At 41.0% G+C, this 25,860-nt stretch overlaps 3 long non-coding RNA genes across 3 annotated transcripts; all 3 read left to right on the top strand.

Moving 5' to 3' along the window:
- Positions 1-1,710: 1,710 nt before the first annotated feature.
- LOC134083064 (uncharacterized) lies at positions 1,711-2,100 on the top strand. Its single transcript, XR_009939694.1, has 3 exons — positions 1,711-1,752; positions 1,845-1,903; positions 1,976-2,100. It is a non-coding gene; the product is annotated as an uncharacterized LOC134083064 (long non-coding RNA).
- Positions 2,101-4,414: 2,314 nt separating this feature from the next.
- LOC134083058 (uncharacterized) lies at positions 4,415-4,804 on the top strand. Its single transcript, XR_009939693.1, has 3 exons — positions 4,415-4,456; positions 4,549-4,607; positions 4,680-4,804. It is a non-coding gene; the product is annotated as an uncharacterized LOC134083058 (long non-coding RNA).
- A 40-nt stretch (positions 4,805-4,844) lies between these two features.
- Positions 4,845-5,598, top strand: LOC134083070 (uncharacterized). The gene is made up of 2 exons (XR_009939695.1): positions 4,845-4,995; positions 5,293-5,598. It is a non-coding gene; the product is annotated as an uncharacterized LOC134083070 (long non-coding RNA).
- The last annotated feature ends 20,262 nt before the right edge of the window (positions 5,599-25,860 follow it).

Raw genomic sequence — 25,860 nt, 5'->3', positions numbered from 1 at the left:
CCCTCCTGCATCACATAAAAAAATCTACCCATTTATATTTAATGGAACATACGTTTCTTCAAGGTCAAAGGTAGCAATTTCCAATGCATTTTGCCATTGGGATTTAATGGGTAAAATTTTAAACTATAGATATCAACTTGAAACTTTCTCAGTTGTTTACTCACATTAAGGCAAAGATTTTTTGTATTGCAAGTTTTCTGAAATGTGATGTTTAGATATGCAAATGAGACCAGTTTTACTTAAATATGCAATAATTTGCATATATTTCTAGAAAACTAAATCTGAACAATAGGTACAGTCAGCTTCAAAATAATTGCTGCATTTTGCTTATATGTTGGATACCAAAAGCCTATGCAAAGGGAATATTAGATAACACTTCATATCACCTCAAAAATGAGGAAATCAAGTCAAGTCAAAATCAATGCGTTTCAATGGAAGTACAGTAAAGAACAAATTATTGTCAATGATATGGTATGATGGAAGTATCTCAATGCATGCCAAGTCACATAAGGAAGATATTGACCTTTAGACAACATATCAAGTGACTTGGGATGCATAAAGGAACACTTTACCAATATAGTTATCCCTCTTACCTGCTTACAAATGCATCACGTTTTATTTTGTCTCACCATACTTGGTCGTGTGACTACTCGTGTAACTGTATTTTGATAGGGAAAACACGGAGGTGTTTTGTCGCTTCTAACTTCATCTCTGTTTGGATCCTAATGAATGCATTGGGCTAGCTAAATGCTATCAAAGATGCGCCGCGCGCCAGAGCCAGTGAGTGCACGCATTGAAACGTGAGAGGTATGTATCAACTCATCTTAATTAAGGGAGTAATATAGTTTAATTAAAAATAAAAACGGTGAAGTGTTCCTTTAAATAATTTTGATTCTAAGGGCTCTCAGGGAACAAGGAGACGATGGCCCATGGGAACCATGCAGTTTATTTATTTCAGTTAGCCTATTGGCTGGTTTCATTCTCATTGAGCTCAATGCAATTCAAACCAGCTAATAGGCTAACTGAAATAAAACCATGCCAATCTCTTGGTATGGTGAAGGGTGTGTGTTGATGTGGGGTGATTTTAATTTCAGAGTCCAAGGGGACATAGTGTCCTGGATACATGAAATAACTAGCATTTTAAAAATAAAACAAATACAAATCTGCTAACCTCTATGGAAATTTAACACATAGGTTAACATAGGCATTCCAATACTTATATCCCCTGTATTTTAAGGAACAATTTATTTATTTACGATAGATTATTATTTCACAAAGAAAATGTATGTCCTTAAAGGTTGAATATTTCCTCATTTTTTCATTTAAAGCATTAAAGGAATAGTTCGGAATTTTGGACATAGGACCTCATTTCCAACTTTACCGAGGTGATATAGGTCGGTGGAGACCGTTTTTATCGCGTTTAGCCCCTTCCTTCAGTTGCAGCGTCCCCCTTTGCTAACGCTGGTTTTGAGCTAACACATTTCTACGGTAACATCAGTCTGACATCAACAACAGTCTTACTCACTCCACCGCACACCCGAGACAAGTCAATTAAATCGTCGGACTATCGATATACATGTCCGTGTAGCAGAACGGAAATTAGTTCCGGTCTGTAGCGCCCCGTATACTGACAGGTAATTGGTCAACCAATGGCTTGGTGGGAACTTTTGTATATATTCTCTGTGACTACCCTTTCCTGTTTCACGTCGGACTGGCTGGTCGCTGCTCGCCCAATTCCCACTGCTCACACAGGTAACAATTTGAGCACTTCCTCGTGAAGTTTAGCTGTTGGTTGATTTTGTGGCTGTCTAGTTGTTATACTTGTGCACTTTTTGCGTATACAGCTTCCTTGTGGATCCATTCATCCCCATGCATCTCCGTAGTTGGAATTGCATCATAGCCGGTATGTTTACATTTTATCGGTGACGCAAATAGGCTACATCGCCACATATAATGAATGTTGTTTACATTTTAGGTAGTCGCTGCTACATCCTAGCACTTATTGTGCCCTCTGCTATGCGAACCTACTGAGACTTAGCTAACAACGAGACGGGGAACTGCTGCTGTGTGACCGCTGCTGCTTTGTCTTCACGAAGCGTGATCGCTCATCTGTGTTTGTAACCGTGTGACAACTAACGTTCGTCTCGACTTCGTCATATTAAGTGTCATTCTTGTCAATTCTGTGTGTACATGGTTTTGGTTCATTATTCTTTTGTTTTGATTTGCTTTACCACTGGCAGGAGGCCATTTCCCCTGCGCTGCTGATAACCAGTGTCCCAACATCTTACTTTGTAATGTATCTCTGGTTTTCTAGCTTTCATCTTATGATTTGATTAGCCACTGATAGGAGGCTGCTATTCCATCTGTGCTGTGGATTACCAGTGTGCTAGTGTTTATGATTTCTGGGGAATTACTACTTTAGTTTATAGTTTGTTTGTTTGTTTGTTTGTTTGTTTGTGTGTTGCACTGGCAGGAGGCCATTTGTCCAGCTGCGGAGAGCCCGTGTCTTAACTATTGTGATTATTATTTGTGTTTGGTTAAATGTGGCTCCCACTAATTGTCCTCCCCCTGTCCTGTGTCTTTTCTAGGAGCTGAGGCCTACAGTGGAGGGGCTACTGTCTTCCTGGTGGTGTCCCCTTTTTGGTGTGCTACTATTATACCTCACGGGTGTTGCTGATTTGACCTTTGCTGTGTGTGTGTGTGTGCGAATACGTGGACACTCTTGCAGTGGTGTGACCTCCTGGGACGCCTCTCTCCTTAGTTAGCCAGTCCCCTCGCTGGTAAGCCTCAGTTCCTGCTGTCTGTCTCCCCTTGGTATGTCTGATGTGCTTGAGACAATGTGAGTGTAATTTTAGATTTTGTTAATAAATTATTGTCATTGTACTGGAATGGAACCACGTCTCTCTCTCAGTTAATGAACCTGGGTGCCTTGTTGAGCAAACTTAGTACATGCATTTCCCTGGGTGAAACTCCCAGGGTGGCGTAGTCGGATAACATACAAGTTAGTATCTAACACTTTACTACCACTTGCCACATTTGACGTATAGTCGGCAGGATTTACTGTTATAAGCAGAGACGTGTGTTTGCATTCTTTTGTGTTTCCTTTTTCATGTTTGTATGGTGTTGTGTATTATGTAAACTGTTAAGATGATTTCTATGTGTAACATTTTTTTTTAAAGACAAAGCAGCAGTGGACATCTGGTGCATTTTTAACAATTGGGTGAGCAGCAAAATATTTTTTTTTTCTTCTCCTTCTGATTTCGAAGGATGAAGGGCAGTCCTTTTAGTAATCAGTAACCAGGCCTAGAGGGCCGTGCCATTACTTGTAGTTGGTCATGTTTGTTTAATGTCTGTTAAATAGGGCTTTCCTCTTACAGCTCTTTGGGGATATGATTAGACTCCGTCCCGTCAAGGGCCTCAGCGATTGGGTTCACCACCCACACATCTGCTGCTGGCAATGGATGTGGAGCTGTGTGGAGGTGATCTTCCGTCAAGGAACCCAGAGAGTGAGGGACCCTCTACTTGTGTTGTCTCTCCCTTGGTACATGGGGATGAGGTCATGGTTTGATGATGGATATTAGATCCAGGTTATCTAAGGTAACCAAGAGTGTCTCCTTACAGCCAAAACCTTTGGGTCATGGGTCACCGTCAGTCCCATTAAGGGCCACAGCTAACTGGCTGTAACCTCTTGTCTGTTCTGTTTGGAACAGAAGGGGAAGCTGTGAGGTAGGGTGATGGCCATTAGCGGGGTTTTGTGTGGAGACCCTCTTGGTGTCCTGTCTGCTCTCCCTGACAACGTGGGGAGAAGCGTAATGTTTTACGAGACTACTGTTAAACACTGGTCCATGGTGTTCACCAGTAAGTTGGGGCTGTTAGAAGTGTTGGCCCTTTTCCTGTGGCTTGCCTCTGTGTTGCAGGTTCCAGGCAGTGGAGTCTGGCCTACTGACCACTCTGCTCGTAGCCATTCGTCTGGTCTGTCCCCTCCCAGTGTTTCTTGCCTTGGTAGCAGCGTTGGTGTAGCGACCAAACTGCAAGCCCTCCCAGTGTTTCTTGTTTTGGTAGCAGCGTTGGTGTAGAGACCAAACTGCAAGCCCTCCCTGTGTTTGTCATGGTAGCAGCGTTGGCCTACTGGCCAAACTGTACGCCTTCCTGGTGCTTGTCTGGCCCATCGACCAGGCTTGGTTGGGTGTCAAAACCCGCCTCTGCTCTTTTGGCCATGGAGTTTATGGTTTGCATGGTCTAGTTTGATCCATCGTCGGGGCGACGATGCAAGAAGTGAGGGAAGAATGTAGCAGAACGGAAATTAGTTCCGGTCTGTAGCGCCCCGTATACTGACAGGTAATTGGTCAACCAATGGCTTGGTGGGAACTTTTGTATATATTCTCTGTGACTACCCTTTCCTGTTTCACGTCGGACTGGCTGGTCGCTGCTCGCCCAATTCCCACTGCTCACACAGGTAACAATTTGAGCACTTCCTCGTGAAGTTTAGCTGTTGGTTGATTTTGTGGCTGTCTAGTTGTTATACTTGTGCACTTTTTGCGTATACAGCTTCCTTGTGGATCCATTCATCCCCATGCATCTCCGTAGTTGGAATTGCATCATAGCCGGTATGTTTACATTTTATCGGTGACGCAAATAGGCTACATCGCCACATATAATGAATGTTGTTTACATTTTAGGTAGTCGCTGCTACATCCTAGCACTTATTGTGCCCTCTGCTATGCGAACCTACTGAGACTTAGCTAACAACGAGACGGGGAACTGCTGCTGTGTGACCGCTGCTGCTTTGTCTTCACGAAGCGTGATCGCTCATCTGTGTTTGTAACCGTGTGACAACTAACGTTCGTCTCGACTTCGTCATATTAAGTGTCATTCTTGTCAATTCTGTGTGTACATGGTTTTGGTTCATTATTCTTTTGTTTTGATTTGCTTTACCACTGGCAGGAGGCCATTTCCCCTGCGCTGCTGATAACCAGTGTCCCAACATCTTACTTTGTAATGTATCTCTGGTTTTCTAGCTTTCATCTTATGATTTGATTAGCCACTGATAGGAGGCTGCTATTCCATCTGTGCTGTGGATTACCAGTGTGCTAGTGTTTATGATTTCTGGGGAATTACTACTTTAGTTTATAGTTTGTTTGTTTGTTTGTTTGTTTGTTTGTGTGTTGCACTGGCAGGAGGCCATTTGTCCAGCTGCGGAGAGCCCGTGTCTTAACTATTGTGATTATTATTTGTGTTTGGTTAAATGTGGCTCCCACTAATTGTCCTCCCCCTGTCCTGTGTCTTTTCTAGGAGCTGAGGCCTACAGTGGAGGGGCTACTGTCTTCCTGGTGGTGTCCCCTTTTTGGTGTGCTACTATTATACCTCACGGGTGTTGCTGATTTGACCTTTGCTGTGTGTGTGTGTGTGCGAATACGTGGACACTCTTGCAGTGGTGTGACCTCCTGGGACGCCTCTCTCCTTAGTTAGCCAGTCCCCTCGCTGGTAAGCCTCAGTTCCTGCTGTCTGTCTCCCCTTGGTATGTCTGATGTGCTTGAGACAATGTGAGTGTAATTTTAGATTTTGTTAATAAATTATTGTCATTGTACTGGAATGGAACCACGTCTCTCTCTCAGTTAATGAACCTGGGTGCCTTGTTGAGCAAACTTAGTACATGCATTTCCCTGGGTGAAACTCCCAGGGTGGCGTAGTCGGATAACATACAAGTTAGTATCTAACACTTTACTACCACTTGCCACATCCGTGTTGATAGAATAATTTTAGAAATAAAACTAACCTTGCAACTCAATGATTTATTACATTTTGAGGGACTAGTTTCTCAATATCAATCCGCCACTGCCATACAGGGAACAAAGTAGGCTATTGCAATGCGATGCAAGGTTCGTTTTATTTCTAACATGGTTCTATCAACACTAGGCATGTGCATCGATAGTCTGACGTTAAAATGTATTTGTTTCGGGTGTTCTGTGGAGTGTTTTCAGTGGCAGGCTGGATGTTACCGTTGACTTGCGTTATCTTGGCACCAGATTAGCACGAGATGAAAGCTGCAACTCATAGGAAGGGCAGAAATTCACTGAAAATGGTCTTCACCGACCTATATCACCCAGACTGAATTGGAAATGAGGTCCTATGTCCAAAATTCCGAACTATTGCTTTAAGAGCAATTTCCAAAAGATGATTTTATATTGTCAACTTTAGCTTGTGTTCCAATACATTTGGGCTTGACTGTATGTCATTATTTATTAGTTAAATGTTTATGATTGCTTTTTGTAATGTCTGCACCTTAAAGTGTCAAAGTGTCAATGTAGTATATAGTTCATGAAATAAAAGTTTTAAATGCTACGGAATGGTCTATTTTTCTGATCCCCAAACTGATTTCTCAATTTTAACTCCTCCTTCTCAATAGTGTCTCATAGCAATGTCTCCTCATTTGCTCTATTATTTCTCCAAAGGAGAAACAAGTTATAAATGAGACTACACTCAAACATATAGGAGATCTCCACTAGGTCTCCCCTATTTCTCCAAAGGAGAAACAAGTTATAAATGAGACTACACTCAAACATATAGGAGATCTCCACTAGGTCTCCCCTATTTCTCCTGTGTCTCAAACGAATATCTCTTTTGTGGCTCCTTCTTGTCTCATTAATATATGTCTCACCTATTTCTCCTAAGGCCATTTTAGGAGAAAGAACTGAGGAAAAAAATGATACTTCAATGATCCTAAAATGATCCTTAAATGATAATCTCAATTTTGGCTCCTGAGCAACAGAAGATATACAAATGAGAAACATTTTTTTCCTCTGGGCAGTGAAACGACTGGTAGGATAGCTTATAGCCTTCATATCTACACTAATGCAGGTTAAAAGTAGGCCATAGGCTATAGACTTAGACACCATTGGAATGCGGAATACAATCTCAAACAACGCCAATCAACGATGATGCAGCAACAGGTAGGATATTTAGCAAATGTAACGTTAGCTTACGTAAGGGATAATCAACGACGCGCCGTGCGTTTATAGGAAAATAATGCACGTTCGAAGTGGTAATAAGGACCCGACGCCTCAGGATATTTTATGTAGGCCTAGGCTAGGATGTCGGCCGAGGCTATGTTCTTCGAAGTGTCTCCAGGTGTGTGATTGTCCTAATAGGAATGTACAATAAGCTGTTAACAAAGGTTTTTAATTTGTGAATGATACCGAAAGCTTTAAATGATTGCCTGGCTGGCAAGTCCCTATAGCTGAAACGACTAGCTTGCTAATAAACAAACAATAGCAATGCAGGTTTAGCAGCGGTGGCATGGCTTTGGGCAGAGAATGTCTAATAAGGGCTTTGGATCAAAGATCCTTGATTACTGACAGCTGAGCACTGACGTAACAATTAATCTTTGCCGCCAAAGGGTCTCAACGTTAAGTCTATGGGATTTTTGAACTCTTTTATCGTAAATATCTCAAAAAGTATAAAGTTTACAAATGTGAAAAATAATAGAACAAATGTCCGTTTCGAGACCTTTGTAGGAGTGCTTGAATGACGTCAAACGGTTCAGTGGTTTTAGAGCCTTTGATCGTTGATTTTGGTCGGAAGCAGAATAATTACGATAACTAGAAAATGTAATTCCATGGAAGGAATTACCATTGCATGTAAATGCAAAAAGGTTACTCAGTGTTTCCCACACATAGACAAATGTGTGGCGGTGCGCCACAGATTCAACACCGGCCGCCACATATTGCGTTTCGTTATTCTTTTATTTATTTATTTATTCTTATTTTGAAACGCTATTGAAAAACACGCAGCATTCGTAAAGATGAATTTCCTTTCCCTGCGCTCCCTCTCTGTCACTCGCGCATCTGTCTCTCATACACACACACACGCACAGCCGCTACCCTCCGTGCACACCACGGCTGTCTGTCTCCATGAAAACCAACGAGATCATCCCTGGAAGCGTGGTAGGTGGTCGTACTGATGCACCTGACGCTGCTCGGGTAGAAGCATAAAGTTCTCCCGCAACTTTTGTAGTCTATGCGTGCAACTTAATTACCAAACAGTAGAAGTAAACTCATTCTCCTTGGCCCGCTCTCGTGCGCGCTCAATGGACAGCTGCCCTCCACATGCACATTTAATCCAAATAAAACATTCACAATCGTGGACGCATTGAAGCACAGAAGACGACTAGCTAAATTACTGTTATATTCGGTTAGCATCATTAGTAGGCTATGCTTCAGACATTTGATTACAACTCTTGCATTCAAGTTGACTGACCAACAATGTTTTTCAACTCCAAGACTTAAAAGGGCCTGTCCCAAGGAGAAAAAGTATTAGCTTACCTTGAAACTTAAACACATGTGGGGAAACTGAACAGTCCAACCAGTAGAGTATGATAAGCTTAGCCTGCTATGTTTACAATGTTTTGAGACCAGTCAGCTGAATTTAAGAAGTGGAGTTGTAATATGAATAGTAGGCTATAATCTGCATAACGTTTGCTGTTATGAATATCAGAAATGTCAGTATAGGCCTATATAATGTAAATAATTACATAATGTGTGTGTGTTTCAAATAAAGACAAGCTTCACATCTTGGTAAAAAAAAAATACATTATATGAAAGGAGAGCGATAAAAAGGCGATGCAATGAAAAATATGGGTGCACCCCCCCCCCCCCCGTCAGACATGGGGCGACCACCACACATTGGCTTCTAATCTGTGGGAAACACTGTTACTGATTGTGTAAAACATTGCATTAGGCCTATAGTTAAAAAGACAACTAGGCCCCAGCCGTGGCGCAACTGGCTGGGGCACCTGCAGCGCACGCCGGCGACCCGGGTTCGATTCCCGCCCCGTGGTCCTTTCCGGATCCCACCCCGATTCTCTCACCCATTCGCTTCCTGTCTCTCTCTACTGTCCTGTCAAAATTAAAGGCACAAAAGCCCAAAAATATATACTTTAAAAAAAAAAAAAAAAAAGACAACTAGGCTACACAGACGAACAGATAAATAACAATAACCCAATTACAATTCCACTGAAATTACTTGGAAAGTCACATTTAAAAGGTGATTTATGAAAATGCATCAACATTGTGGATATAGTCTATTTTAGAAAATAACTCTTCATTTATTAGAATTTAAAAGACTGAAATGAAGTTGCCAACTTCAAACGAGTTGCAAGAGCTGACACTTTAGTAGCCTACAGTGAAACGACTGGTAGGATAGCTTAGCCTTCATGTCTACACTAATGCAGGTTAAAAGTAGGCCATAGGTTATAGACTTAGACACCATTGGAATACGGAATACAATCTCAAATAACGCCAATCAACGATGATGCAGCAACAGGTAGGTAGGATATCTAGCAAATGTAACGTTAGCTTACAGTAGGATATTTTATGTAGGCTACACATATTACAGGATGAGCTAGTATGTTCTTCGAAGTGTTTCCAGGTGTGTGATTGTCCTAATAGGAATGTACAATAAGCTGTTAACAAAGGTTTTTAATTTGTGATTGATACCGAAAGCTTTAAATGATTGCCTGGCTGGCAAGTCCCTATTCATGCTTTTCATCCGGTCCCTTTGCACAGGTGTACAAAATCAAGCATCTAGATTATGAATGCAGACTGCATGGAGCTTAATTAATACACCTGTGGAAAGGGACCTGATGAAACCCATGAATAGCTGAAACGACTAGTTTGCTAAGCCCTGTTCGCCTTGCAGCCTACCCCGACGTTAAACGTTAGCCTGGAGCAAGTTTGGTTGTCGTTAGCTAAATACAGTGTTTATGTTGACGTTAGGTTAGATTGTCTTTACCTTTTGATAACGTTACCGAGAGCAAACCGGTTAGGCTACTGTAACGAGTAGCCAGCTGTGGCATGGTAGAATGTTTTCACAGCTGTTACAGCTTAATGAGTAGACGTAACGTAACTCACGTTTAGCCTGGTTTAGCGCATCGGTTGTGGCATGGCTTTGGATCAGAGATCCTTGATTACTGACAGCTGAGCACTGACGTAACAATTAATCTTTGCCGCCAAAGGGTCTCAATGTAAACTCTATGGGAATTTTAAACTCTTTTATCGTAAATATCTCAAAAAGTATAAAGTTCACAAATGTGAAAAATAATAGAACAAATCTCCGTTTCAAGACCGTTGTAGGAGTGCTTGAATGACGTCAAACGGTTCAGTGGTTCTAGAGCCTTTGATGTTTGATTTTGGTCGGAAGAAGAATAATTTTAAGAAGAACAGGGATAACAGTATATTGCATTTGACATGCAATGTAATAAGAAGAACAGGGATAACAATACATTGCATTTACATGCAATGTAATAAACACTTGACCTAAGCGCCGAGAAAAGGAGGTCGAGGGCGCTCTCAGCTTTAAAAAACGATTGATGGACACAACACCTTCCTTTGTGAACTTCCATGGAGCATGGGTGGTGAACATTATTTAAACATAATAAATGTAGTGTTGATGCATAATATGTAGTGTTGCTATAACTGGAAAGAGGACCAGTTATCTTAAATTATTGCACCCCCTGGTTTAGGAACTGTAGTTTTGTATAGCCATAATAGATCTGTCATAGTGGATGTGAATGGGAGGGGCATTTGGGAAATTTCAATTATCAGAAATATTATGCCGACAAGCAAAGGCATCCTTATTTTGTGAAGGGTAATGTTAGACTTCATGTTATTCATTTTATAGCCTTTATTTGCCCCTTGTTTGATAACTGAGGCATGTGTTTATTTAAGTTGCATGTGAGTGCAGTATTGCTTCAGTAATGGTCTTTTCATGTTCTGTGTGTTTTGCAATGTATAAATCTTAGCTGCCTTCTGTTCCCTCTGTTTGCAGGTTTGTTTGGAGGATTGCCCTGAGACCGGTGTGTGCATTTTGGAATGTTCCAAATGTGTGTCACATCCATACGGAGAAGTTTCAAGCCCGCAAGTGAATTCACTCACCAGACAGACACACATACTCGCATTTAACATTAATACTGTATGTGTGCATGTATTTGTGTCTGTAATGGTTTGTTTATCCCCTCCTTTCATGTGTCTGTTATGACTTTGTAGAGGGCTCTATCAACTGTCCAGGGCAAAGTCGGTCTACCCTGATGGCACTACCTGTTACTTGATGATGTCTGGTAACCATGGCTGCTGCCCTCAACGTGGTGGGTGCGGACTATAGGGTATGTTATTGAGCATGCTCTAATTTGTGTGTCATATGTGCTGTGTAATGCATTAATCCAGAAAGTAATGATTATTGCAGTTACCTAAAAGTAGACTTGAATTTTGCAATTTAGCCATGTTTACCATTGTTTGTTACAAATTCAGTTTGTTGTACAGCATACATAATTTTGTTTAATATTGTCTTTTATTGACAGAGCTCTCATAAATGAACTGATATCAAGAATTAATATAGATGGTGATGGTGGCAAGGGTGCCTATGTAAGGTAATTATCATTTCTATTTGTACACCTGATTGACTTTTTTCTAATTCTATCATTTTATGAATTAATCAACATCAAATTAACACATTTTATGGCAATTGCTCTTTTATTTTTTTTTAGGTGCCATCCAGGAGTCCCGGCCTGGAGCCAGAGGCTGCTATTGCAAGACAGATGGGGGATGATCCGCAGGCAAAGATGCGATTAGGTATGATATGACACAGACATGCATGTAGGGTAGGGTCACTTTGAAATGTCCTCTATTAAAAAAAAAAAAAAAAAATGCTGGTGGTGTATATATTGTACACATCTGCATTACTTTTAACTATTGCACCTGACTGCTAGTGTGGGTTTGCCTTTATTATGACCGCCGCTAGCGTAGCTAGCGAAGCGGTCATATAGTTGTTGTCAAAGTTTTTTTTTTTTTATTTTTTTTTTTTTATTCTTTTTTCCCGTCATTTTTCGTCAACGATTCCCGGGACACCGTAACACCGGAGCGCATGAAACTTGGTGGGCATGTAGCCCCAGTAGAGTTCTATGGAAAATTTTCGTTTCGTCCCCGGGGGTCACTCCAACCCCGCGCTGCCCCCGCCCGAAGCCCAAAAATGACAGTTTTTCCTACATAACTACCTGAACCGTGGCACCGAGGATGACAAAATGTTTATGGTATGTTGTTCTCTAGAGCTTGCATCAACTTAGCTTATAACCAGTCATTTGTGATTTGCCCCCCCATCGTAAAAATTGAAAATGCAATGTAATATTGCTTTAATTGCCCCTATCTTCAGATGAGATGTTATGAACTGCACCAAATTTCATGTGTATGATTAACCTGACACCCTCTGGGAGTATGCCAAGTTTTGTGGAATTTCATCCATGGGGGGCTATAAAATAAATGGATTTATGTGTACATTCAGGACTGTATACCCATCGGCCAGTAGATGGTGGTATTATCTGGAGTCTAAATCCCCCCCTGGGGATTTCAAAAACTGTTCCAAACATCTCAATCTCTGCTAGTTTTTGTCCTAGAAACATACAAGTGACACCATTAGAAACCTTTAATCAACTAGTTTCCAAATATGTTTTAAAAGAGAATGGTTGCTCTGGGTGCAACAAACATGCAGGAACACACACACACACACACACACACACGCACACACACACACACACACATAAATACACACACACACACGCATACCTACACACACACGCACCACTACTGTACATACACACATGTACATAAAACATTATACAAACACATGCACAAACACGCCCACACGCATGCACACATACACCCTTACACACACACACACACACCTACACACACCTACACACACACACACACACACACACACACACACACACACACACACACACACACACACACACACACACACATGCACACACACATCTTTGAGTACATTTTGTGAGACCACCGGAGCTGAGAAGTGAGTGTGTGTGTGATGTACTATAGCCTGTGTGTGTGGGTGCGTTTCTGTGTGCCCATCTGTGTGTTTGCATGTGTGTATATGTGTGTATGTGCATGTTCTGTGTGTGTTCTCTTTCTTTCTCTCTCTCTCTCTCTCTCTCTCTCTCTCTCTCTCTCTATGTCTGTGTTATCTGTGTGTATTCTGTGTGTGTTCTCTCTTTCTCTCTCTCTCTCTCTGGGTGTGCCTGTGTGTGTGTGTTTGTGTGTGTGTGTGTGTGTGTGTGTGTGTGTGTGTGTGCGAGTGTGTGTGTGTGTGAGTGTGTGCCTGTGTATGTGTGTTTGTGTGTGTGTGTGTGTGTGTGCACACGCGCGCATGTGAGTGTGTGTGTGTGTGTGTTATCTGATATTGGAGTGACAGTGACGGCAGAGAACACAGTGAACATATACTCAGAGACACATTAAACACACACACAAGCAGACACACACTCACACTAGACAGAGAAGCACTCATACACAAAAGCAAGCGCACACATGCACACACTCATTTACATACATAAAAGTTGCAGTAGGGATGGAGTAGGCGATGGAAACACAAGCGTGATTGATATTTGCGGAGAGAATGTGCAGGACTGAGCGGCGGTCATATTGTGTATCGCTTTGCGGTACATCTAGTTTGTCACACAAGCGGAGTAGTTTGCATTAATTATTTTCATGGACAGTGTCAATTGTAATGTATGCTTCCTTTCTCTCTTACAGACACTTGACATGTACTGCGAAAGGTACCATCAGAGCACCTGTCCCTACCCCGCAGGATATCTATACCAGAAGAGTACAACAACGGCCCAAAACTATTTCAAAGGACATTTCACGCCCTGACCATCGACTGTTTAAACCACTGAGGTCAAGCAGACGTCTCTGTTCCCACATGGCTAAAACAGACTGAAGATGAGTTTCCTTACTCAAGCCATCCGCATCCCTAACACACATAACTCTTTGAACTACTTTACATAGACTTGCCATACTGCACTTACACACACACTGCACTTTTAACCTCCTGGGTCATTCTGTGTCAACTCAGATAAGGTTGTTGCTGCACTGTCTCAGGTTTTGTTTAAATCATGTCTACATCAAGAATGGCTCCCAAAACAAAGGCCTGTATACTTATGATAGAACATACTATCAGAGTAAGATTGAGAACGCCACTGACAGCAGAAAACTTTTTTCTACGTTCAAGTCTCTTCTCAATCCTCCACCACCGCCATCAGCTACTTCACTGTCAGCAGATGACTTTGCAACATTTTTCACTGAGAAAGTTGCTAAGATAAGTGCTCAGTTTGATGACCCTGTAAGAAGGACTCTGCCTGGTGTTAACAAGATGCCATCATTGGACTTTTTCTCTCCTCTTGATGAGGAAGCGGTCTCTCAACTGCTTCAGCGAAGACGTCCAACAACATGCCCTTTGGATCCTGTCCCGTCTACTCTCCTGCAGTCTAAAGCACCCGCTATTATACCGGCAGTCACACATGTATTTAATACTTCACTCAGTTCTGGAATAGTTCCTTCTTCTTTTAAACAGGCAAGAATTACACCTTTGCTGAAGAAAAGTACACTTAATTCAACTGATGTGAAGAACTACAGACCTGTCTCCCTTCTTCCTTTCTTGTCAAAGGTTTTGGAGAAAGTGGTCTTCAAGCAAATGTGTGACTTCCTCTATCAGAATAACCTACTAGACCCTATGCAGTCTGGTTTCAAGAGTGGTCATTCTACTGAAACTGCTCTTCTATCTGTGACTGAAGCATTGAGAGTAGCCAAGTCCTCTGCTCAGTCATCAGTGTTAATTCTGTTAGATTTATCTGCAGCCTTTGATACGGTTAACCATGACATTCTCCTTTCTACACTATATGAACTGGGAATTTCTGGGAAAGCTCTTGACTGGTTCAAATCTTACCTTAAAGGACGTTCTTTCAGCGTGTCTTGGCAGGGACAGATATCAAAGTCTCATGACCTCACTACAGGAGTCCCTCAAGGATCAGTATTAGGGCCCCTCCTTTTCTCTATTTACACCACTTCTTTAGGTAGGATTATTCGCTCTCATGGATTTGAATATCATTGCTATGCGGACGACACTCAACTTTTCCTATCCTTCCCACCTGAGGACTCTAGTGTTTCCCATCGGATCTCTGCATGCCTGAAGGATATTTCAATCTGGATGAAGGATCAGCACCTTCAGCTTAATCTTTCAAAAACTGAGCTCTTGGTGTTTCCAGCAAAAACAGCCATTCCCCAACAGATGAACATCCAGCTTGATTCATCCTCATTGACTCCAACTAGATCGGCACGTAACTTGGGTGTCATAATTGATGACCAACTTACTTTCTCTGAGCATGTTGCCTCAATTGCAAAGTCATGTCGGTACACCCTGTACAACATTAGGAAGATCAGACCTTATCTGACACAAGATTCCACTCAGCTTCTTGTACAGGCAATGGTTATCTCCAAGCTGGACTACTGCAATTCCCTGTTAGCTGGCCTACCTGCTTGCGTATTAAGACCACTACAGTTGATTCAGAATGCTGCAGCACGACTGGTCTTCAATCAGCCAAAGAGGACACATGTAACCCCTCTCCTAGTTACTCTCCACTGGCTCCCTATAGTAGCCAGAATTAAATTTAAATCTCTCACTCTGGCCTATAGGACACTGACTGGATCTGCTCCTAGCTACTTCAGTTCTTTGATCAAGATGTACATTCCCAACCGCCCATTGCGATCTTCTGAGGAGCGTCTGTTATGTCGACAAACCATTCATGCTAGGTCAAACTGTAGATCCTATTCTTCAGTGGTTCCGTGTTGGTGGAATGAGTTGCCCAGTGCTCTCCTTTCTAGCAACAGTTTTGGATCTTTCAAGAGGGGTCTTAAGGCATATTTGTTTAATATGCACTTAGTCTTTTGAGCGTTTGTTATGTGTTATGGTTTGTATAATAGTATTGTTTTATTATAATTTGTCCATTGTTAGAATTTGACATTTATTCTGCTATTGTCCTTAAATTTAGCCATACCATACTATAGTTATTGTTATAATTAACTGAGTGACGTATTTGATTGCAATTCTCATTTCATTGTTTTATTTCTCATTAGGTTAGTGCTTAATTGATTGTTTATTGATAATATTGCTATTCTCCCTTTTTGTAATTGTTCACTGTTATTTAATTTGTATTGTTATTTATTTGTATGTCGCTTTGGACAAAGGCGTCTGCTAAATAACCATAACCATAACCATAACCATAACCATATGTTCAAATCCTACCAAATAAGTATTTATCAATGAATGAAACATGGTACATCATTGGAACTTTAAACAATAAATTATTATTAACTCAACTATTTCCCTGTTTATTTTTGTGTTCCTACTAGTGCAGGTTTTTACAGTAATTTACAATAACGTATTGTAAAGCAAACCAGCTACAGGCTGTTGCTGTAAATAATAAACAGTATTTTACATAATGTATTCAGTAAAACGCTGTAAATTAACGTCAATAAATTGTAACACAACTACAACAAGGTACTGTTTTTACTTTACAGTAATGTATTGTTCCTTATTCTTTAGAAATACAAGTTATTGATCTTTGAAAAGGTGTACCTGCATTATTATGCCATTATCATTATATTAGATAAAAATGATCTCAGAACGGAAATATTATCGTTTATCGCAATAATTTCTGGGACAATTTATCGTCCAGCAAAATTTGTTATCATGACAGGCCTAATAATCAAAAAAACTAGATGTACCGCAAAGCGAATCACAATATGATCGGCACTCAGTCCTGCACATTCTCTCCGCAAATATCAATCACGCTTTTGTTTCCATCGCCTACTCCATCCCCTTCTGCAACTTTTATGTATGTAAATGAGTGTGTGCATGTGTGCGCTTGCTTTTGTGTATGAGTGCTTCTCTGTCTATGAGTGTGTGTGTGTCTGCTTGTGTGTGTGTTTTATGTGTCTCTATGTGTATATGTTCACTGTGTTCTCTGCCATCACTGTCACTCCAATATCAGATCACACACACACACACACACACACACACACACACACGCAGGCACACACTCACACACACACATACACACATGCGCACGCGTGCACACGCACACACACACTCACACACACATGCACAATTTAGAGCCAAACTGACACACAAGAGACGAATGATTGCCCGGTGCAGTCCCATCTGAGAAACATGGCTGGTGTGACAAACCAACACACAACACACACACACACACATGCATGCATGCACACCAAGACTAGAGGGTATCAAGACCAAGACAAGACCAAGACAGACCAGTCGAGATCAAGACCAAGACAGAGCGAGACCAAGACCAAGACTTGAATCAGACTAGAGTGCGAGGTGTTGATATGATCACTCACTAGTGTGCATTGTAGAACAAAAACAACAAAATGAGGCTCAGCTGTATGACCTAAAACCAATAATGGCCGGGTTTCCCAAAATCGTTAAGAAGCTCTTACAGTAAGTGCTAAGAACTTCTTAGGAGCGTTGTAAGAATGTTCTAAGAACGCTCCTAAGAAGTTCTTAGGACTTAAGAGCTTCTTAACGATTTTGGGAAACCCGGTCAATATGGTTACATTTCAACCGCAGATACAATACATCATATTACATGTCTTTCTTAACATTTCAATTCAATGTAAATGTGGCCGGTGAATGGGTGAACACATTTGTGTGTAGCAACTGCATGACAGCTCTTACTACACTATTAGAGGTTTGACTTTGCAAGTATCTTGAATAACTCTTTTCTACTGCCATAACTATCTTTCATTTAGTTACCCAGATTTATCATGGTTATATCTTAAGTGTAACATTCCCACTTAAAGGGAAACTATGCCATTTCAACGCCGGATGAGAGAAGAAAATGCAACAAATGTATTTCAGATTCAAACAAAAACAGAACAGTGTGAATGTATGAGAATGAGTGGAGCGAGTAGGTCTGAGATCAGGAAACTCACCCTCCACCAGAGTGTGTTGGTGACCCAGGATCAGCCATGTCTTCAGCATTCTTCATGGTCCTAAAGCCATGTGCTGCAGACTCTGATCTGAGTGTCTCACTGAGACCTGCAACCTCCTCTCTCTCCTGAGAGTCACTCATCCCAGCAGCAGTGGGAGAGTCTCTCTTGACCTGGAGAGGAATAATATAGCTTTACATATCACAGCAGTAGTGGGGTAATAATAATTCTTCCTACTAACATCATTTGCAGTGCATGGGGTCGGCAAAAGGCGGCCTGTGAGCCAAAGCGGTATTACACATTGCCAGCCTTCATTGGGCCTAGCAAGAAAGGTACTTAAGATTACTGTATATCGCAGTCACTTATATAAAATCTTGGTAACACTTTAAATTAACACACCCATATTCATCATTAATTAGCCAGTAACTAACATGACTGTTAGTAAGATATTATCCCTTAATTAGCAGTTATCACTCGTTAATTAATCATTTACAAGGCATGACCATATTCCACCCTTAACAGACCAGTAATTGAGATTTAAGCAGATATTACTTCATAACTACTGATTATTACTGGTTAATTAAGAGGCAATAGGACACAAACTATCATCATAACAGGCAATGCATAGTTCTGGTCTTATTATGTAGCAGTTGCAAAAGAACAGCCATTCTCCATTAACAACACCCAAATAGCATGGTCTGTTCTTGTGGAATGCAATGCAGACCTACAACTGTTAATACTGCCTAATTACATATGAATTTATCCAGTATAAGTGAGAATATGCTCCCTGTTCTAAAGTGGAGTGCTTTTCATACTTAATTAATGAGTAGTTTACTATAGCATGGTCTGTTCTTGTGGAATGCAATGCAGACCTACAACTGTTAACACTGCCTAATTACATATGAATTAATCCAGTATAAGTGAGAATATGCTCCCTGTTCTAAAGTGGAGTGCTTTTCATACTTAATTAATGAGTAATTTACTAAGTAGTATTAAACAATAAAACACCAATAGTCCAAAGCAGTTCTTTATTCTATTTTTTTAACACACTGTTGACATTTTCCAAGAACTTTTACTTATACAAAAAATAAAGAGGCACCTGACACGTCAGAGGATAACAAACGAATGTTAAAGGTAAACCTATTTCTTAATATAGCTTAAGGTGTACTGAATCTGTGAACACACACACTCACACACATACATTTCACTCTCTCTCGCTCTCTCTCACACACACACACACACACACATACAAATACTGTCCTTACAGTGATGTACAGTGATTTACAGTTTATGAACAAGAAGTGAAGCAAAAAATAAAGGGGTAGCTGACACCGCTGATAACAATGTTAAAGGTACATTTCTTTTCTAATATGGCTTTAGGCATTTTAAAACAACACAAACACACACAACCAAGCCAAGAACATTTTTTAGCAAAACTCAAAAGTGTTTTCTGAGTTGGGTCATAAACCACGGAGCTGTACTACACACACACACACACACACACACACACACACACACACACACACACACACACACACACACACACACACACACACACACACACACACACACACACACACACACACACACACTTTCTTTACAGCCAAGAACCATTTGGTACAACCTACTAGACCTAGAGTTATGTACAGGGAAGTAAATGTTATATGTTAATTTCCTTGTCCATTGCTCTATCTATATCTATGTACAAACACATATTGCATGGAGTACTTAATTTCACACAGGATATTGCTTCTTAAGGTCATGTAAGAGCATTCCAAGTGATCCATTTCTATGACGATTTCCACGCCAGTATGTCCATTCAATCACATCCAAGTGATCTCGCAATAGATTTTCTGTGCGGTTTCCTCTCAGTCTCCATGTTGTTGACTTGCACACACCCCAAAGTCTCTCAACATTTTGCGTGTGTGCACCAGTAATGGGGTCAACAAAACATTCCTTGTGGTTGACGGTGAGGTGATCGTAACCCTCATCTCGAAGATGGCGGTATGACCTCCAGCCATCTGAAATGATCAAGCTTCCACGGCGAACATGTCTCTTGATATGGGGCATGAGATGATCAGCTGACCGGCGACGTACAATCTTCAAAATTGGCTTCCTCCTATTATCCTTAATGGCAAGCATCCCAAACACTCTGTTGCTTGTTCGCCCTCTGTTGTACTGCAATTCACATATTCAGAAAATACATTACTGTCACCATAAAGGAGAGAAAATAACAAATTCCAGATGCTTATTCTAAGCTGTTGATCCTAAATCCTAACCAGTCATTCGTGCCAGACTAATGAATTGACACTGACTCCATAATGCCAACATTTGTTGAGCACACAATGCAGACAAGTGCATTGGGTTTACATTTACACATTGTACATACAATACATACTGTAGTATAGCCTATACAGGTCAAACTTACAAGCTAAATGATAGCAATACCTTTCGTTTATGCCCAAACTTGCTTTCATCAATAAGAACAATTTATCCTCTTCTTCCAACAGTCTGTTGGTCTCGTTGTCTCATTCTCTTCATGGCAGACTTGCAAACCCCTCGCAGTTTGTCTGCAAGTTTAGTCAGAGATGCAGAACTCCTAGTTATCCCTTCCTGCAGCATGTCCACTTGTATCAGACGAAGCCCTTGGGAAAATCTGTAGTAGATCAGCAAAATTAGATTAATATTTAAAGCAGTGTGTAATATATTGACATTAACCTCCATACGATCACTGAAAACAATTTGCATTAGAAGTTGTTGTATTACAAGAGTTGCAGATATGGCAACAGTCAGGGCACTAAGTGGTGTCTTCTGTTTGCTAATTGGTCACTCAAAATGCAAAAATTCTCCCAAGTTGTTTCTCAATGGAGCAAACCCAGACCCACTACATGAAACAAATGAAGTGGAAGTGTAGGACCAAAATAATTAAAATACATATTGTATCGACAGTATTGTGAATGGGTGACCTCATTAACCATCTACAACCATCTACTATTTGGGTTGTCATTGTACAGTAATGCATAGAAGTGAGGCTAAAAAACATCCCAACATTTTCAATGTGACGGATGTTGTGGTCAAATGTTCCTCCATGTATGTATGTATGTATGTATGTGTGTGTGGTTTCTGTAAAGGAAATAAAATATGGTGTCAGGACTACTAAGTAGCCCTTGCTGCTAAAAAGGAGAACTGTCTAATTAAATAACGCCCACAAGATGGCAGCAGAGGATAAGGAATGAATGTACTGCTACTTGGTTACTAACATTGATGCTAATTTTCTTTACCACTAACTTTGTTAATAACGTTGCACACATAACACAATTCAAAATTAACATAAATAACGGTAAACAACTTGATATAATAAAGGATTGATCTCGAAGCAAGACAGATGAAAGGTTAACATGATCATTAGATCCGCATAGGCTATTAGCAACAACAGATCTGATCGCATCATCTTTCGAACTACTAATCTAACACAATAAAAGTTTTATTGTCTAAAAGTACTCACCTAGATGAAGTGCATCCATGTTTGCAGATCAAGATGAGAGTTCTCAAACATTGAGCCACTTCGGATATATTTGGATAGGCCTACTGTTGTTCCTCTGTGTCATGAATCTCGACATATCCTGATGATTAAATTGCATACAAGTTAATAATACTCCCATATATGATTTATGTATGTAAAATATATTGACAGATTGAATGATTGGTGAATGATCGATAAATCATCCCACAGGAAATATTTAAATGTTCAATGTAGGCTAATTTTGTATCAGCAGAAGTCCGATAAGGGTTCTACTCGGGTGCTTACCATATCGAATCCTTTTTCCACCTGGATTCTTCAGCTTCATCAGATGACTGCAGGAAGGACACTTCATTGATTTTCTAAGAAGACCTATTTTCATTAACCATCTATTAAACCTGTGCTTTTCTTTTGGGCTCTGCCTGAAATATATACGACTTAAAAATTCGTAATGTGACATTAACATTATTATGCTAACTGAAATCACAGTAGGCAGGCACATTTGTCTGGCTACGGATGGAGGGAAATAATAAGCGCGAAATGTGTCATCCGTGGGCATATGATTGATGGCTCCTCAACCAGTCAGCGTTAAGGAAATTGAGAAGGCCATCCCACCTGGCATTATCGTTCAATCATCGACAAGGACCTGCGTTCACAGACCTGTGACGAGCACGATTTTCTGCTAATCAACGCCAAACAGACGAGTATCGAAGTCGGAGACAAGTTCATCTAGCAACTACTATCCTGCATTGAAATGGTACGTTGTAATGCCTTTTTCCAAACTGTTCTGATTCTACATAGCGCATCAGTTAACACTAGAAGCGCCAAGCGCCGGTCATTTGACCGCTGACGCGTATTCCTAGAAGCGCCGTGTGGGTTTGACCTAGATATACCTAGAACTGCCGGGCTGCGGTCATTTGACCGCAGCGATTACAAAAAAAAAAAATCTTTTCACTCGATTAAATTCCAGGACCCTACGTTCACGACTTTTCCTAAATACGCCTGTTTTGTCACCCAGAATTTTTACATGATCGAAAGCACACCGGTACAAGCTAGTTTAGAGCTATTTTGCGCTCATTATGTGACAACACTATGTTGTCTCGCGTTCGGCCATGTTTGTCCAGGCTGCTATTCTCTTTTCTCACAGCAGATGTCGCAAGGGTTTCCTGACAGTCGGGCATGAGAATAATATTTTACCATAAAACATATAGTTTATATATGTGCAATATGTATTATACATGTGATTTATTTTAATAACTATTTTTCATTTACATGGCATAGTCTATGGAGGCGATTTACAGTGGTAAAATGCGAGTTTGTTTTGAAAACGTTGCGACGTTCTATTAGGCAGGCCTACATGTGTAAACAATATTTTCAGCTGAAATTCGTCCGTCGTAGCCTATTTATGTACGTAGGGCGCGTATGCCTACGTACATTCATAGTTGTATATCTTATCTTCTATTTGTATGGAGTGAGATAGCTGTCAATATATTTGTGTCATAGATTTGATGCACGTTCTTATTTGTCTGTAGTCGTGCATAAAATAAATATTTGTGAGTTCTCAAATGAGTCCAGTCGTGCATAAAATATATTGTGTGTAGCCTATTTTATCCATCAGAATACGGATGGGAAAAAAATACGAATTCAAAAATTACAAGTACGAAATCAAACTTTACAGGTAGGCTTTCATTTATGAGTAGCCTAGGCTACGACTTCGCACAAGTGACTGAACTGTCAAAATACGTCATCGCCACACAACCACTCTCATTGTCGTTGGTGGATGTAAAGAGCAACACCAGCACGGCCCTCTTTTATACTCCAGATTTTGCTGAGAGCATGACTGAGACATTACTTGTTTGCTGGAATGACTGAGTTTCGTCGCAGAAACAGTAAAACGGCAAGTGGCGCAGCGTTATCTTCCCCGACTGCGACGCTGAAGGCCCGGGTTCACATCCTGGCTGGGGCGTAATATTATAGCTCATTGACTGAATTCATTGACCGTTTTTGAACGTCGACGTACAATTATTTTTTAGTAATGTTTTTTAATAACAAGCTCTCTGAAATTTGTTTACCATTAACGAAAAATAATTTCGCCAGCCAATAGCCTAATTTTCTAAGCCAAATTGAGCCGCCATCTGACAAACTTTGGCTTAGCCAGTTAGACTTTGCATCTAAAAATAATTATATCAGAGACACACGCGAAAAATAAACGCGAGCCTATAAACGATTCCCACTGGATACACCATATCAGTATTGTGCTCGTTGCTACGATAGGCTACACAGGACTCAGTTGCATGTTCTGTAGACATGAAGTGGCAACTAAAGCCATTATCAGCCATGAAGCCAGCCGTTATTCTCAAAGCAAATGGCTTCGGGGTCTATAGGCTACATAACACAGTGTCCATTGCAAACATAGCCTATTTGAAACCGATCATCCCCCTCCCCCATACACGTCTAACCAGTTCACTGGGGGGGGGGGGGGGGGTCGTTTTGCTACGTGTGGATATGATCTTAGGCTACAGACATCACTGTGGCATTGACAAATGCCTCCCCACCCCCACTCTGCCTCCTGCATGGCTGTAAGCTGGCTGTTTGTTGTTTACATGCAACTGGTGGAAGAATGCGCAATCATGTTTCATCGTATATGCGCGTTTTAGAATGTTCGAATTCGCCAGCATGCGTGTAGGCTAGTTGTGTGAATAGAAAATAATAGAATATACTTTATTGATGCCTTGCTCAAAAGTACTTCTGCCATAGCCTACCTAGGTCGGGGATCAAACCAGCAACTCTTGGGCTTCGAGGCTGAAGCTCTAACCAGTGGGCTGCGGCTCTGTGCCTTCACATGGTGGATGTGTGTCTCAATTCAAAATCACGAATTCACAATAGGCCTATAGCTGTTTTTCAGCAGACATCGAAACATAGCCTACACATTCGCAAAACGGAGAATATCTTTTTCACTCATCATTTTTAATTAGCCTACTTCTCGCGCCTATGCCTGCTCAGCATTTCTGCTCTCTCTATCTCCCTCCCTCCGAGGTAGCTAGACCCTAGATGCTTCTCCCTAAATGAATGAACATTGTCTTAGAAAGTAGCCGCGGTAGCCTGTAAAATGCGGCATGAAATCCTGGCTACTGTGTAATTGAAACCAGACTAGGTTAGGCTCTTTGTTCGGTCCGATCATTTTCGGCGGCGCGAACATAGACCTATTAAATGAATATAAGTGAATTTGGGGAGTGAATTAGAACTAGCCATCCATTCATTTTAGAGCTTAGATTATCTGCCCAAACCCGAACTGCGTGTTACGGATCTCGAGATCCAACAACACCGGTGTTGGGTCGACATTTTTCATCCTTCCCCTCCCGTCGGGTCAGGCTCCTAATCACAGAACGCGTATGCCTCCGTTTTAAAATAGCCAACATTTCTAAGTAGGCTAGCATACAAAATGTAAAAACGAAATATAAAAAATGAAATACTATGAAAAAGTTGAAAGTCAAGTTTGCTCAAGGTTTCTTCAAGAACTCCTCCAGAGTTTTTACCTCAAACAACACAAATCAACACAAATAAATGGACAGATAACTCAAACGTGCTGTAGACCTATGTCATAATGAAACAACCACAGACAACACAGTCTGACAAATGTATTCAAACGATTTGATTCGTGCACGAAGCGCCATCTAGCTGTCATTATGTGTAAGTAACAGCCTCCCAGTCTAAGGACTCAGCGGTCTTTTGACCGCCTCGCCGCGCTTTAAGTAGTTCACAACAGCACGGCGCTTCTAGTAGGTCGTCAAAGCGGTCAAATGACCGGGGCGCGGCGCTTCTAGGTATAAGTGGGTCAGAGGGGCGCGGCGCTTCTAGTGTTAAGGGAACTGATTAGTAAGCTATTCCATAAAATCGAACCAGACACAACAACTTTTGAAAATCACTCAGTTATGTCGAAGTATTCAGTTGGCTAGGGCTAACGTAGCTTATGGGAAAGAGCTGTTACTAGCTTGCTAGGTAAATGACCATAGACCTTAGAGTTAGCATTATCATTTAAGAGTTATCCTAGGAGTTTGTCGCATCTATACAGCCAGGACCTTCGCCAAATCACATTGAAAGATTGCATTTCACTAGAATGAAGTTCCATAAGGATAGCTTGATGGCGAAGAAATCTCTTGGTGGCAGCTAAACTCTGCCTAGCCTTAGCTAGTCAGATTCAAATGGCACTAGCTTTAGGGGGGAATTACATTAAACTTGGTTAAAAATGAATTTAACACACAACAGATACTTTCTGTATATCCAAATTAATGTAGTTTACCTGATCATTTGGACATGCAGAGTATTTTACAAAAGAGAAATGGGGGAAAAAAAAGATCTTTGTCAATAAAGTGTCTTTCTGTCTACCATTCTTTCTTTGAAGCCTAAGGCGAAGAAGAAAATGGACAGAAAGGTGACTGACAATTCAGAAGTGGCCGGAATTGACCCAGGAGGCCTACCAGATACAGG

The sequence above is a fragment of the Sardina pilchardus genome, chromosome 1 (genome assembly GCF_963854185.1).
Source record: "Sardina pilchardus chromosome 1, fSarPil1.1, whole genome shotgun sequence".
Classification (NCBI taxonomy): domain Eukaryota; kingdom Metazoa; phylum Chordata; class Actinopteri; order Clupeiformes; family Clupeidae; genus Sardina; species Sardina pilchardus.
This window is presented reverse-complemented; position numbering and strand designations above follow the sequence as displayed.